This window comes from Salvelinus fontinalis, chromosome 21 (genome assembly GCF_029448725.1).
Source record: "Salvelinus fontinalis isolate EN_2023a chromosome 21, ASM2944872v1, whole genome shotgun sequence".
Lineage (NCBI taxonomy): Eukaryota > Metazoa > Chordata > Actinopteri > Salmoniformes > Salmonidae > Salvelinus > Salvelinus fontinalis.
In genome coordinates, this window is record NC_074685.1 from 21,199,295 (window position 1) to 21,213,834 (window position 14,540).

At 45.4% G+C, this 14,540-nt stretch overlaps 1 long non-coding RNA gene across 1 annotated transcript; it reads left to right on the forward strand.

The window, feature by feature from the left end:
* Positions 1-4,242: 4,242 nt before the first annotated feature.
* On the forward strand, positions 4,243-4,952 carry LOC129819117 (uncharacterized). Its single transcript, XR_008754021.1, has 2 exons — positions 4,243-4,396; positions 4,911-4,952. It is a non-coding gene; the product is annotated as an uncharacterized LOC129819117 (long non-coding RNA).
* The last annotated feature ends 9,588 nt before the right edge of the window (positions 4,953-14,540 follow it).

Below are 14,540 nucleotides of genomic sequence, written 5' to 3' on the forward strand. Positions count from 1 at the left end.
ACCTATCCCATACCATAAATATGTTATCAGACTGTCATCTGATGAGTTTTTTTCTTGGTTAGGGGCTATAAATATCTTAGTTTAGCCGAATTGGTGATAGCTACTGGTGTTGGTGGACAAATAAAAGATGGTGGATTATGCTAATGTGTTTTTAGGTAATAGATTTACATCTTTACATATTGTGTCTTCCCTGTAAAACATTTTAAAAATCGGACATGTTGGCTGGATTCACAAGATCTGTGTCTTTCATTAGCTGTATTGGACTTTAATGTGTGAAAGTTAAATATTAAAAAAATATTTTTTTTTTGAATTTCGCGGCTCTGCCTTTTCAGTGGGGGTGGGGGGGGAGTGCCGCTAGCGGCACCCTCATCCTAGACAGGTTAACCTCAGAACGGTGCGACATGATGTTATCCAAATGAAAGGCTCTGCTGTGACCTTTAGCATTTCACCTTCAGGAAACCGGGACGTGGCCTATAATATCACCAATGCCTTCACGGCAGATGGCTTGAATCTTGCGGAGCACTCCTGCCCGGTAAGTGTTCTACAGAAACAATATCCTCATCTACGAGGATTACCTCTTCCTAACTTGGCCAGAGTAGCGCCACTTATCCTGATTGGGTCAGACCACCCACATCTCGTCACCCCGACTGAGCCTATACGAGCTGGACCAGAAGGAGGGCCCATTGCTGTCCATACAGCCTTGGGTTGGGCTGTGCAAGGTCCAGTCCATCTACTTCTCTCCACCCAAGCTGTACAGTCACAGCAAGTCCTCTTCACCAGAAGCAATCCAGCTCCATCCCCCTGTGCGGTCACTGACCTCCTTCGGAATGTAGAGATGCTCTGGAAGATGGACACCTTCTCCAACCAGAAGCTACAGGAGGTCACCCGCTCAAAACATGACTCCTATGCATTAGACCTCCTGGAGAAGCGCACCACCACCACTGAACTGGATGGCGTTCAGAGGTACGCAACCCCACTGCTACGGGTGCCCAACCATCCTCCTCTGGCAACCACAACACGGGCTGTACTTCCACTACTGCGTGGAACGGAGCGACGCCTGATGAAGAATCCTGAGCTTGCTGAAGTTCATAACCGGGAGATTCATAACCTTTTGAAGGCAGGCTATGTCACAAAAGTGACCGCTCATGAAGAGGGAAACCCACTCAGCGAATCCTGGTATCTCCCTCACCATGTTATCCAGCAACACGGTGGGAAGTACAGACTTGTCTTCAACTGTTCATTCCAAGCTGCTGGTCAAAGCCTGAATGACTGTCTACTCCCGGGACCAACCTTAGGTCCTTCCTTGCTCGGTGTCCTTCTCCGGTTCCGGCAGCACTCTACAGCCATCAGTGGAGACATCAAAGCCATGTTTCATCAGATTCGTCTCCTGCCTTCCGACACCACACTGCTCCGGTTCATATGGCGAGATATGGAACGAGACGCAGAGCCCACCATCTATGAATGGCAAGTACTCCCATTTGGCACCACCTGCAGTCCTTGCTGTGCCATATACGCTCTGCAGAGACACGCACGGGAGCACCCAGACAGTGACCCAGAAGTATGGGATTCAGTGGAAAATGCCTTCTATGTGGATAACTGCTTACAGAGCATCCCATCCACGGCTGAAGCGAAAGCACTCCTCGATAAAGTACGGAATCTCCTGTCCAAAGGGGGATTTGAGGTCCGACAGTGGGCGAGTGACAGAGCGGAGGTTATCCAGCACCTCCCGCCACAAGCTAGGTCAAGTAGCAGTGAACTCTGGCTATCGCAGTCTGGTGCTAACCCACAAGAGCCCACTCTAGGACTGAGATGGAGCTGCATACCGGATACCCTTGGGTACAAGCACCGCTCAGCCCTGAGTACCGAAACCCCCACTCTGCGCACCATCTATCGGACACTGGCCAGTCAATACGATCCCCTTGGGTATATCCTGCCATACACAACCCGGGCCAAAGTGTTAGTCCAGGACCTGTGGCAGACCAAGAGGGACTGGGATGAACCGATCCATCCGGCTGACCTAGTGGAACGATGGATCTGTTGGGAAACAGAGTTATCGGAGCTCTCTGGAGTCCAAATGCCAAGATGTTATGTACCACCCTGTGCTGACCAAGTGGGATCATGCCTGGAATTGCATGTGTTCTGTGACGCTTCGGAGCGAGCTTATGGGGCGGTTTCCTATCTAAGAGTGGAAGATAAGGCAGGACACACCCATGTCTCCTTTGTCATGGCCAGGTCCAGGGTCGCACCCAAGAAGCAGTTGTCAATGCCTAGGCTGGAACTCAGTGCTGCCCTTTCCGGAGCCCAGTTGGCCTCTACCTTGCGAGCCGAGCTCACCTTGCCAATCCAGAGGGTCATCTACTGGAGTGATTCGACCACTGTATTGACCTGGCTCACATCGGAGTCCTGCAGGTATAAGGTGTTTGTCGGAACTCGCGTTGCGGAAATCCAAGACCTGACAGAAGTCCAGGACTGGAGGTATGTTGATAGCATAAACAATCCGGCTGATGACGTTACTCGGGGTAAAACCCTTAAGGAACTGGCTCAAACCCATCGTTGGAGCTTGGGACCACCATTCTTGTCCCAACCAGAGAACGAGTGGCCGAAAGCCCCCAGGCGTGCGGCTCCTCCGCAACCAATTGAAACTCATGAGTTAAGGAAGTCCGCCCAATGTTACAGCATCTCTACGGAACCAACAACAGCTCTCCCTGACCTAGCCCAATCCCAAACACTGCCAGATCTGATCGCCGCCATAAACCAGACCTCAGATGGGGTGGCTTCTATACCCACCTCCCTCGCGGCAGAGACACTACTCCTCCAGCATGCACAAGCAGTTAGCTTCCCTGAGGAGCTAAAAGCTCTGAAAGCTGGTAGGGAAGTTGCTAAGGAGAGCCGTCTTCTCTCTCTCGCCCCAGAATATGATCAACTCCTTGGAGTGATCAGAGTCGGAGGGAGGCTGCGCCGAGCAAAAGTTTTGGACCCTGACGCTATCCACCCAATTATCCTTGACTCCAGACACCCTCTTACCAGGCTCCTCATCAAGAGTTATGATGAAAAGCTTCTCCACCCAGGGCCAGAGAGGGTCAATGGGGAGATGAGGCGGAAGTACTGGATACTTGGAGGACGAGGAGCCATTCGTAAGCACCAATACGCCTGCGTAGAATGTCAGAGATGGCGGGCTGGAGCCACTGTGCCCAAAATGGCAGATTTACCCCCTGCTCGCTTGCGCCTTCTCAAACCACCCTTCTGGTCAACAGGAGTAGATTGCTTTGGCCCCTTGACGATCAAGCTAGGTCGTCGAGTGGAAAAGCGCTGGGGCATTCTATTCAAGTGTTTGACGACTAGGTGTGTCCACCTGGACCTACTGGAGAGTTTGGATACTGAAGCCTTCCTCATGGCCCTACGGCGGTTTATCTCCCGACGGGGGAAACCCTACGAGATCCTGGCTGACAGAGGCACAAACTTCAAGGCAGGAGAAGCCAGGTTGGAGGAAGCCTTCCAAGCCATGGAACCCAGCCTCCAGGATCAGCTGATGGACCAACAAATCTTATTCAAATTTAACCCTCCAGGAGCTCCTCATTTTGGAGGAACATGGGAGCGAGAGATCAAATCTGTAAAGACGGCCTTACGTGTCGTCCTGGGGGACCAAACTGTCACTGAAACTGTCTTGCGGACCGTCCTGATAGAGGTGGAAGGGATATTGAACTCCAAACCCTTGGGATATCTCTCTGCAGATATCGCTGACCCCGATCCGGTTACACCGAATATGCTCTTGATGGGACGCCGAGATGCGTCACTTCCTCAAGCCATGTATGCTGATACCAACCTCGTTGGCAGACGCCGGTGGCGACACAGCCAGATCTTGGCTGACCATTTCTGGGCCCGATTCATTCGGGATTACCTACCAAGCCTACAGCACAGAGGGAAATGGCGGAGAGAAATGGCCAGCCTGGAAACTGGCCAAGTAGTAATGGTGGTGGACCCTCAGCTGCCTCGAGCCTCCTGGCCGGTGGGACGTATCACTAAGACCATGCCTAGGATCGATGGTCGCGTTAGATCAGTAGAGATCCAGGTAAAGAACCGGACATATATTAGGCCAATTGCTCGACTAATTCCTCTCCCTGAGATGACGGAGGACGGGGAGCAATGAGCCTTTTTGAGGAGTGTGCAATTTAACAAATTTCCAGGGTGGCTGTAGAAAAGGCCCATGGAGTTGGTGGAATAATCCTTTAACTCATGGCCACTTACTCAGCTGGGCCAGAGCGCTTTAATTAGGTCAGGTGGCAATGACCGACAGATCTCATCCACATAAAAGGAGGAAAACGGCATCGCCTGATCTCGCTGCTTTCTCTTCCTTAACTCCGTCTGCTCCAGAAGTTCTGTGCGTCCATGAATCCACGTAAGTCCACCGACTCTGTTACCTTTAATGTGAACTATCTGTTGCGAGCAGGAGAGTTGGCTATCAGTTATTGTTTATAGTTGTTATCGCGGAGCGCGGCTTGGAGCCACGCTTCAAACATATTGTGTAATGTGAATTGTAAATGATCATACGGATCCTCATAGGCCAATTATGCAATCGATATGTTTAATATGTAATTAAATTAATTCCATGTACACATGAAGACCAATTGAAAGGATGAAATGAGAAATGTCATTGTTTGCTAACTGATCGACTTTGATATCAAACTAAAGGAGATTATAGATTGAATGACCATTCACTGTTTGTATTTATTTCATGATTTATGCGAAATAGTTAAGAGCCTAAATGACTCACAGGTGATTACTATTGACTTCTTAATTAACTGGATTCATGAATTCCCTAATTATGTTAATAATGAATGATTGTTATGATTTGATCTTTGTGATTATGAATTTGATTGGATACGTGTTATTTTGTTTCCTTTGTTATGCAGCACAGACTACTCAGTAAATATACCACTTTATGGTTAAAGGAATTCCTGCCTCAGTCTCATCCATTCTTCTGTCACCTGACACGTGACCACCTGTTCACCTTCACTGTCAGTCATCTTACCCGTCCAGCTACCCACATAGATTCCACTAATCTTTCAGTGTGAATATTGTCACTGATGGCTCTTCGCTCTGACCAGGACATGAATGGTAAATGACTCTGAGTGAATCAACACAAATCATTTATTAGCTGTTTGTTTTCCTCAGTGGTATACAACAGAATATGGGAAACTAATTCCCCCATAGGTGGAATTGCCATGGGGGAATATTCAGAACAGGTGGTTTCATCAAATTGCAGGAAATTTGCTTTAACTGTCAACTTTGGGCATGAAAAAACAGTCCAACTCCTCTTTCAACATTTTCAAACAGAAATGGGGTGTGCATTTGCTGGTTCATCGATGTATCATTTTGGTGATGCTCACTGTGACCGACATAGTCAGTTCTTTAGCTAAGCTAGCCACTTGAGGCTAGGCAGTAACTTCTCCAGTATGTGTTGACATCATTTCTGCTGTTGCTGCTGCAGATACGGAACCCCACCAGGCCTTTACGACTGACTGCCGACGTTATCTGCCCGAGGGATTTATCCAACCGGCACCTCCGTCCCGACGTTACCTGAACGCTCATCTGAGGCCCGCTAATCGTTAGCTGTCTTATCGGCTGCTATCTGAACAAAACCCCACTACACGGAACCTACCGACGGAAACGCACGAGGTATCTACAAACAGACCTCCATCCTATGCTGCTACCGATAGCCATATACCCGGCCAGCTGTCTGGATCGCCACGACCCCAACCAACCTCTACTCACTGGACCCTTATTGATCACTCGATTAAGCATGCCTCTCCTTAATGTAAATATGCCTTGTCCATTGCTGTTCTGGTTAGTGTTTATTGGCTTATTTCACTGTAGAGATTCTAGCCCTGCTCTCTATACCATATCCAACCTCTCAGTTCCACCACCCACATATGCGATGACATCACCTGGTTTCAATGATGTTTCTAGAGACAAGATCTCTCTCATCATCACTCAATACCTAGGTTTACCTCCACTGTATTCACATCCCACCATACCTTTGTCTGTACATTATTCCTTTAAACTATTTTATCGCCCCCAGAAACTTCCTTTTACTCTCTGCTCTAGTAGCTCTAGGCGACCAATTCTCATAGCTTTTAGCCGTACCCTTATCCTACTTCTCCTCTGTTCCTCTGGTGATGTAGAGGTGAATCCAGGCCCTGCAGTACCTGGCTCCACTCCTATTCCCCAGGCGCTCTCTTTTGATGACTTCTGTAACCGTAATAGCCTTGGCTTCATGCATGTTAACATTAGAAGCCTCCTCCCTAAGTTTGTTTTGTTCACTGCTTTAGCACACTCTACCAACCCGGATGTTTTAGCCGTGTCTGAATCCTGGCTTAGAAAGACCACCAAAAATTCAGACATTTTTATCCCCAATTACAATATTTTCAGACAAGATAGAACGGCCAAAGGGGGCGGTGTTGCAATCTACTGCAAAGACTGCCTGCAGAGTTCTGTTATACTATCCAGGTCTGTTCCCAAACAATTTGAACTTCTACTTTTAAAAATCCACCTCTCTAAAAACAAGTCTCTCACCGTTGCCGCCTGCTATAGACCACCCTCTGCCCCCAGCTGTGCTCTGGACACTATATGTGAACTGATTGCCCCCCATCTATCTTCAGAGCTCGTGCTGCTAGGCGACCTAAATTTGAACATGCTCAACACCCCAGCCACCCTACAATCTAAGCTTGATGCCCTCAATCTCACACAAATTATCAATGAACCTACCAGGTACCACCCCAATTCCGTAAACACGGGTACCCTCATAGATATCATCCTAACAAACTTGCCCTCCAAATACACCTCTGCTGTTTTCAACCAAGATCTCAGCGATCACTGCCTCATTGCCTGCATCCGTAATGGGTCAGCGGTCAAACGACCTCCACTCATCACTGTCAAACGCTCCCTGAAACACTTCAGCGAGCAGGCCTTCCTAATCGACCTGGCCGGGGTATCCTGGAAGGATATTGATCTCATCCCGTCAGTAGAGGATGCCTGGTCATTTTTTATAAATGCCTTCCTCACCATCTTGAATAAGCATGCCCCATTCAAGAAATTTAGAACCAGGAACAGATATAGCCCTTGGTTCTCTCCTGACCTGACTGCCCTTAACCAACAGAAAAACATCCTATGGCGTTCTGCATTAGCATCGAACAGCCCCCGTGATATGCAACTTTTCAGGGAAGCCAGAAACCAATATACACAGGCAGTTAGAACAGCCAAGGCTAGCTTTTTCAAGCAGAAATTTGCTTCCTGCAACACAAATTCAAAAAAGTTCTGGGACACCGTAAAGTCCATGGAGAATAAGAACACCTCCTCCCAGCTTCCAACCGCTCTGAAGATAGGAAACACTGTCACCACCGACAAATCCACTATAATTGAGAATTTCAATAAGCATTTTTCTACGGCTGGCCATGCTTTCCACCTGGCTACCCCTACCCCGGACAACAGCACTGCCCTCCCCTCTGCTACTCGCCCAAGCCTTCCCCATTTCTCTTTCTCCCAAATACAGTCAGCTGATGTTCTTAATGAGCTGCAAAATCTGGACCCTTACAAATCAGCCGGGCTAGATAATCTGGACCCTTTTTTTCTAAAACTATCTGCTGAAATTGTTGCCACCCCTATTACTAGCCTCTTCAACCTCTCTTTCGTGTCGTCTGAGATCCCCAAAGATTGGAAAGCAGCTGCGGTTATCCCCCTCTTCAAAGGGGGGGACACCCTTGACCCTAACTGCTACAGACCTATATCTATCCTACCCTGCCTTTCTAAGGTCTTCGAAAGCCAAGTCAACAAACAGATTACCGACCATTTCGAATCACACCACACCTTCTCCGCTATGCAATCTGGTTTCAGAGCTGGTCATGGGTGCACCTCAGCCACGCTCAAGGTCATAAACGATATCGTAACCGCCATCGATAGGAAACAATACTGTGCAGCCGTATTCATTGACCTGGCCAAGGCTTTTGACTCTGTCAATCACCACATCCTCATTGGCAGACTCGACAGCCTTGGTTTCTCTAATGATTGCCTCGCCTGGTTCACCAACTACTTCTCTGATAGAGTTCAGTGTGTCAAATTGGAGGGTCTGTTGTCCGGGCCTCTGGCAGTCTCTATGGGGGTGCCACAGGGTTCAATTCTTGGACCGACTCTCTTCTCTGTTTACATCAATGATGTCGCTCTTGCTGCTGGTGATTCTCTGATCCACCTCTACGCAGACGACACTATTCTGTATACTTCTGGCCCTTCTTTTGACACTGTGTTAACAACCCTCCAGGCGAGCTTCAATGCCATACAACTCTCCTTCCGTGGCCTCCAACTGCTCTTAAATACAAGTAAAACCAAATGCATGCTCTTCAACCGATCGCTGCCTGCTCCTGCCCGCCTGTCCAACATCACTACTTTGGACGGCTCTGACTTAGAATATGTGGACAACTACAAATACCTAGGTGTCTGGTTAGACTGTAAACTCTCCTTCCAGACCCACATCAAACATCTCCAATCCAAAGTCAAATCTAGAATTGGCTTCCTATTCCGCAACAAAGCATCCTTTACTCATGCTGCCAAACATACCCTTGTAAAACTGACCATCCTACCAATCCTCGACTTCGGTGATGTCATTTACAAAATATCCTCCAAAACCCTACTCAATAAATTTGATGCAGTCTATCACAGTGCCATCCGTTTTGTCACCAAAGCCCCATATACTACCCACCACTGCGACCTGTACACTCTCGTTGGCTGGCCCTCGCTTCATACTCGTCGCCAAACCCACTGGTTCCAGGTCATCTACAAGGCCCTGCTAGGTAAAGTCCCCCCTTATCTCAGCTCGCTGGTCACCATAGCAGCACCTACCTGTAGCACGCGCTCCAGCAGGTATATCTCTCTAGTCACCCCCAAAACCAATTCTTCCTTTGGACGCCTCTCCTTCCAGTTCTCTGCTGCCAATGACTGGAACGAACTACAAAAATCTCTGAAACTGGAAACACCTATCTCCCTCACTAGCTTTAAGCACCAGCTGTCAGAGCAGCTCATAGATTACTGCACCTGTACATAACCCATCTACAATTTAGCCCAAACAACTACCTCTTTACCTACTGTATTTATTTATTAATTTATTTTGCTCCTTTGCACCCCATTATTTCTGTCTCTACTTTGCACTTTCTTCCAATGCAAACCAACCATTCCAGTGTTTTTTTTAGTTTTTATTTTACTTGCTGTGTTGTACTCACTTCGCCTCCATGGCCTTTTTATATTTTTATTTATTTATACATATATCTGTTTGCCTTCACCTCCCTTATCACCTCACTTGCTCACATTGTATATAGACTTATTTTTTTTCACTGTATTATTGACTATATGTTTGTTTTTACTCCATGTGTAACTATGTGTTGTTGTATGTGTCGAACTGCTTTGCTTTATCTTGGCCAGGTCGCAATTGTAAATGAGAACGTGTTCTCAATTTGCCTACCTGGTTAAATAAAGGTTAAATAAAAAATAAAAAAATAAAAAATTAAAAAAAATTCACATGATTTGTTTTTGGATGGAAGCTGTAGAGATCAGAAAGAAATGGCACTTCTGTAGCCAAATATCTTATTCATCCATTTTTGTTTTAGTTTATAAGCATTAAATGACCTGGTGTAACAGTATAACTTTACGTCGTCCCCTCGCCCCGACACGGGCGCGAACCAGGGACCCTCTGCACACATCAACAACAGTTGCCCATGAAGCATCGTTACCCATCGCTCCACAAAAGCCACGGCCCTTGAAGAGCAAGGGGCAACACTACTTAAGTCTCAGAGCAAGTGACGTAACTGATTGAAATGCTACTAGCGCGTACCCGCTAACTAGCTAGCCATTTCACATCCGTTACACTCACCCCCCTTTCAACCTCCTCCTTTTCCGCAGCAACCAGTGATCCGGGTCAACAGCATCAATGTAACAGTATAACTTTACGTCGTCCCCTCGCCCCGACACGGGCACGAACCAGGGACCCTCTGCACACATCGACAACAGTCACCCACGAAGCAGCGTTACCCATCGCTCCACAAAAGCCGCGGCCCTTGCAGAGCAAGGGGCAACACTACTTAAGTCTCAGAGCAAGTGACGTAACTGATTGAAATGCTACTAGCGCGTACCCGCTAACTAGCTAGCCATTTCACATCCGTTACACTGGTATGATAAGTTTTACAATTTAAAGCCATTATTTTTGTGTTTTTCTCAAAGTCAACCTTTAAAGTAACTCCAGTGTTTCCAGATTTCTATGAAATATGACCTATAATTAATTACAATATAAATTAAATAGTTTTAATTAAGCATGTTAAAAACAAGCTTTTCTGTGTTGGAATGGTGTGGGCGTACTCCAACAGAATGGTGTGAGCGTATACTGGTCATAAAAAATATTCATGCGATTAGACTGCTGATTGGCAGGTTCATCCTCCTCAGGAGGATGACATCATCCTCTATTAGAAAATAGCAACAATTTATGAAACGGTCTCTTTGAGATACAAGATTGAGATTGGGTTTTTGAAGTGTTTTTTTCCCCTCCAATTTATGCTTTGCCACAAATACAAGTATAGGATGAGTCAACAACATTGTATGGCTATGAGTTACCAGAATATGAATTTTTAAATGTGAGATTTTCATGCGACAGTTACTTTAAAACTGCAACATTTTCTCTCAGCCTTATGGCAGAATGTGTAGAGTAGCAGGAAATTAGCTTTAAAACTGCAAAATGTTCTCTTTTCCTCATGGTAAAATGTGAAGAATAGCATGAGATGAACTATAAAACAGCAAATTTTTCTCTCTGTTACATTGCAAAATGCAGGAAATTAGCTTTAAAACTGCAAAATGTTCTCTCAGGCTCATGACAAAATGTGTAGAATAGCATTATAAAACGGTACATTTTTCTCTCTGCCACATGGAAAAATATATTGAAATGCAGGAAATTAGGTGTTTTCCATAAATATATATATACAGACATTTCTCCAAAAAGTACTATCTTTGTCCACATGTGCAGTTGCAAACCGTAGTCTGGCTTTTTTATGGCGGTTTTGGAGCAGTGGCTTCTTCCTTGCCGAGTGGCCTTTCAGGTTATGTTGATATAGGACTCGTTTTACTGTGGATATAGATACTTTTGTACCTGTTTACTCCAGCATCTTCACAAGGTCCTTTGCTGTTGTTCTGGGATTGATTTGCACTTCGCATCAAAGTACGTTCATCTCTAGGCTCTCTAGCGGGATGACGGCTGCGTGGTCCCATGGTGTTTATACTTGCATTTATACTTACTGTACTTGCATACTGTTTGTGCAGATGAACATGGTACATTCAGGCGTTTAGAAATTGCTCCCAAGGATGAACCAGACTTGTGGAGGTCTACCATTTTTTTTCTGAGGTCTTGGCTGATTTCATTAGATTTTCCCATAATGTGAAGCAAAGAGGCACTGAGTTTGAAGGTAGGCCTTGAAATACATCCACAGGTACACCTCCAATTTACTCAAATCATGTCAATTAGCCTATCAGAAGCTTCTAAAGCCATAACATAATTTTCTGGAATTTTCCAAGCTGTTTAAAGGCACAGTCAACTTAGTGTATGTAAACGTCTGACCCACTGGAATTGTGATACAGTGAATTATAAGTGAAATAATCTGTCTGTAAACAATTGTTGGAAAAACTACTTGTGTCATGCACAAAGTAGATGTCCTAATCAACTTGCCAAAACTTGCCAAAGTGGTTGAAAAACAAGTTTTAATGACTCCAACCTAAGTGTATGTAAACTTCCGACTTCAACTGTATATATATTCATTGGGGGGCCTTCCACTTATCCTTCCACTTATACTGTGTTTTCAAAATACCCCTCCACATACCCCTCAAAATACCTCTCAAGAGAGGCATATTAAGTAATGACAAACTGTAGAGTTGCACAGTTTGACATGACTTACTGTTCGTCCCCCCTCAATATCAACACCACAATTTCGCCCCTTGAATTCACTCCAATGAGAACAATTCATCTGGAAATGCTCTGTATGTCACGTTCCTGACCTATTTCTGTTAGTTTGTTGTATGTGTTAGTTGGTCAGGACGTGAGTTTGGGTGGGCATTCTATGTTTTCTGTTTCTATGTTGGTTTATGGGTTGCCTGGTATGGCTCTTAATTAGAGGCAGGTGTTTGGCGTTCCTCTAATTAAGAGTCATATTTAGGTAGGTTGTTTCACAGTGTTCATTGTGGGTGGTTGTCTCCTGTGTCAGTGTTTGTCGCACCATACGGGACTGTTCGGTTTGTTTGATCATTGTCATTTATGTGTAGGCTATTTTCCCTGTTCGTGCGTTCTCGTGTTTTATTGTAAGTTCGTATGTCCAGGTTTGTCTACTCTGTTTTGTTATTTTGTTAATTAGTCAAGTGTATTTCGTTTCGTGTTTTTTCCGTCTTGTTTATTAAAATCATGTCTTCACAATCCGCTGCATCTTGGTTCCATCACTACTCCTCCTTTTCGGTTGAAGAGGAGGAGGACCACCGTTACACTGTAGTTAATCTTTTCCTATATGATCATCTGTCCACCGCACCCCCAGTCCTTGTGAACAGAAGTGGTGCTATTGATTAGATTAGTCAATAAAAGCTAGTTCCCCCTACTACTATTATACTAATGCAATTAGAAAGAATGTCCCAGGAAGGCAGCCTTGCAGGCCAGGTTATAAAGTGCACCAGAGCTCGTAAATTATTCACAAGCCCCTTCACCAGCTGAGGCCTCCATTAGAGACGAGCAGGCGGTGGCCGATGATGTCACACAGCCCCATGGAGCCAGACAAGGGCACCTGGGAATGAACCTGAATGATTGAGTCAGCTGTGCACGCTCCGTTCAAACCGCTCAGGCAGTATCATTACAACCTATGTCCAGGACAATGAATGAAGGACTGTAGTTGAAAAGTTATGTAACCCCATTTGATTTGGTTGGACAAGAGAGATGGGAAAATGTGACTGGATTTGATAGCTTTTCTCACAAATGGGATCATTTATGTAGAGCTACATTAATGTTTTGACAAGTGACAGTGTATCAAAGATCTGAATTTATATTTTATATTCCAGTCTTGGACTGCAGTAAAGGGAACGTGTGACCATTTCTTTTATCCACCCAAAAATATATATCTCAGAAGGAGATCACAAAGGGCATCTAACAACTTCTGTTATATTTAGCCTGTTCCATCAGTGTTACATCAACAAGGTTCTATGTGGCTAAGCCCAGACAGAATACATTGAGGTTAATACCCATAAAATAGCAGACATTTTTCATGTCATTCATAACAGCACACATCTAAAGTAAACACTCTTGTGCAAAACACCGAAATGGAGAATAGACTGATTGAAATCAGCCAATTGACAGGATGTTTTATCACACAGCTCAAAACAGCTCATCTACCTTCAAGAGCCACCTTGAGAGGCCCATCAACTAGTCACCTCGGGATTGCGACTGCCATTGACTATTGACTGCTCGTCAATAAGAATTAGAACTAGCCTGTTTCATAACAGCCGTTTTATAATGTCCATGTGTCATAAAAGCTAAAGCACAGCATAGCCTGTCTTCCAATTTCCTTCAGCATTAGCCAGGACTATTGTCTTTGTAATGCCAAATGCCAAACAAGGCAGCAACAGCTGAGCTGGCTATGACTAAAACAGACAGGCAAATCCAGACTATACCCAGCCCTCAGTCCAGGTTTAAAAACACCATGAAACAAGAATTGCGTATTTAAAGAAAGAGTCTGAGGTATTTCTGCTCTCCTGCTGGTCTGCTTCTCTCTCATTTCTGGGAAGTCCAGCTGAAAGTATATACAGTAGAAACACTGTGGAAAAATCAACATATTCTGCAACAAAGCCAAGAGCGAAGGGATGACATTGCCAAGCGCTAGCTCTCTGCTCTGAGCTCGGAGTTTCAGGAGGGCTGGAAAGGGCTTCACTTCAAATCAAATCAAAGTTTATTTGTCACGTGCGCCGAATACAACAGGTGTAGACCTTACAGTGAAATGCTTACTTACAGGCTCTAACCAACAGTGCAATTTTAAGTTATAAAAAGGTATTAGGTGAACAATAGATAAGTAAAGAAATAAAAACAACAGTAAAAAAGACAGTGAAAAATTACAGTAGCGAGGCTATATACAGTAGCGAGGCTATAACAGTAGTGAGGCTATATACAGGAACCAGTTAGTCGGGCTGATTGAGGTAGTATGTACATGCAGGTATGGTTAAAGTGAATATGCATATATGATAAACAGAGAGTAGCAGTAGCGTAAAACACAGGTTGGCAGGTGGTGGGTGGCGAAACACAATGCAGATAGTCCGGGTATCTATTTCATTACCTGTTCATGAGTCTTATGGCTTGGGGGTAAAAACTGTTGAGAAGCCTTTTGATCCTTTGGTGCTCCGGTACCGCTTGCCATGCGGTAGTAGAGAGAACAGTCTATGACTGGGGTGGCTGGGGTCTTTGACAATTTCTAGGGCCTTCCTCTGACACCGCC